At 51.3% G+C, this 1,518-nt stretch overlaps 1 protein-coding gene across 1 annotated transcript in view; it reads right to left on the reverse strand.

The window, feature by feature from the left end:
- The window catches only part of KMT2C (lysine (K)-specific methyltransferase 2C), a 118,880-nt gene that overhangs the window by 1,284 nt on the left and 116,078 nt on the right, over positions 1 to 1,518 (reverse strand). The gene's annotated exons all lie outside the window — the stretch shown is intronic.

Raw genomic sequence — 1,518 nt, forward strand, 5'->3', positions numbered from 1 at the left:
GCGAGGCCGGTCGTCGGCGGACACCAGGTCGCCGAGAGGCGCCGGCCCCGCGGAGCCGAGACGGGACAGACAGGCAGGCGGCTCTATAGATGTAAAATATTTTATTTGTAAATGGTGATCTTCTAAATCTGTGTCCACAAATTCCAAAACCCATAACACTCTGTATACTTCAAAAAATTCAATTTTGCCCACATTACATACTATTATACAGAACAGAAAACAAATACTGGCAGATGTCAGAGTATGGTACAAGAGGAGAAAAATATCCAGGAAACGAAGTTCATACAGCTGCTGGCCGGGAGAGAAGTCTGTACAGCGGGCTCGCTGCCGGCAGGGGAGGCGGGCCCGGGCTCTCGGTGCGGAAGGAGCTAACCTGGGTCAAATGCCGATTAAGTTTCTACGCGCAAACACAAAACAGTGTTCTTTTATTAAGGAAATGTAAACAAACGTCCGTACAAACACGTGAAATCACGTGGCTCCGGGGCCCTGTCCGTCTCCGTGAGGACAGAGGCGGGGTCGGCGCGAGGCCGCTGCGCGATCCCGTGACGTTTACATGATTCTCGGTGGCCTGAAACGGAGTCCTAATCAAAACTACTTCCGCTGGAGAAAATTCCAGCCTCCATTTGGGTGTCTCGGTAAGCAGTTATTCACAGTTATCACAAATTGTAAGCACAAAAAAACCTGACCGAAAAGTGGGGATGCAACAATAGAATATGAAAAAATTAGTTTAAGTTACCAAAACAGCTATAAAAGGGGCGGCCGGCGCGCCCCGGCCGCCCAGGGAAGGTGTATAAAAGCACGACGAACTGCCAGGCCCCCGCTCCCGAAAAGCCCGACACTCGGGGTGACGTTTCGGCGGCGGCGCCGTCGGGGCGGGTTTCGCGGCACAGTGGCGGGCGCCACCGGGGCATCTTACATGCGCCGCCGCCGCCGCGGGGCCTGGGGGCTTTTGGTCAATAACTATCTTTATACTGTAATTTATCTCAAAATATTTACATCTTTGTACAAAGTAACAGGGTCGGTTAGTTCTGCAGGTAACAGCAGCAGCTTGGCTTTCGTCTAACTTTTATTTAAAAATAGCTTCATTCACTTATTCAATAATAAATACAAAAAGTTTCTCTTATTTTACAGAAATCAAAAACTACAATAAACTGACTCATGGAATCAAGTATTTAAATGTATTTTAGTGCAAGTTATTATCCCTTAGCTCTAGCCCTAAGGAAGTCATCTCGGTACATTCCTCGCTCAGTGGTGTCTACTCTAGACTAGGTCAGAGGCCCCCTGCGGCCGCGCCGGCCCGGGCGTCTCCCTCGCTGGTGAGCTCAGTCGTACATTCATGAAGCGCCCCGGCCGGGCAGGGCCGCCCTCGGCTCTTTGCCCCAGTAAAGTTTCTCCTTAGTGAGACTAAAGACAAAACCAAACCAAACCCACCCACGAAAGGAAAGAGAAAGGGAAAGAACGAAAGTGCTGGACGTCTGGCGCCGCCCTGTGGCCGGCCGCCGAGGCCGAGGCGGCCGG

This window comes from Condylura cristata, unplaced genomic scaffold (genome assembly GCF_000260355.1).
Source record: "Condylura cristata isolate star-nosed mole 26May11 unplaced genomic scaffold, ConCri1.0 scaffold00042, whole genome shotgun sequence".
In the NCBI taxonomy this organism is placed as follows: Eukaryota; Metazoa; Chordata; class Mammalia; order Eulipotyphla; family Talpidae; genus Condylura; species Condylura cristata.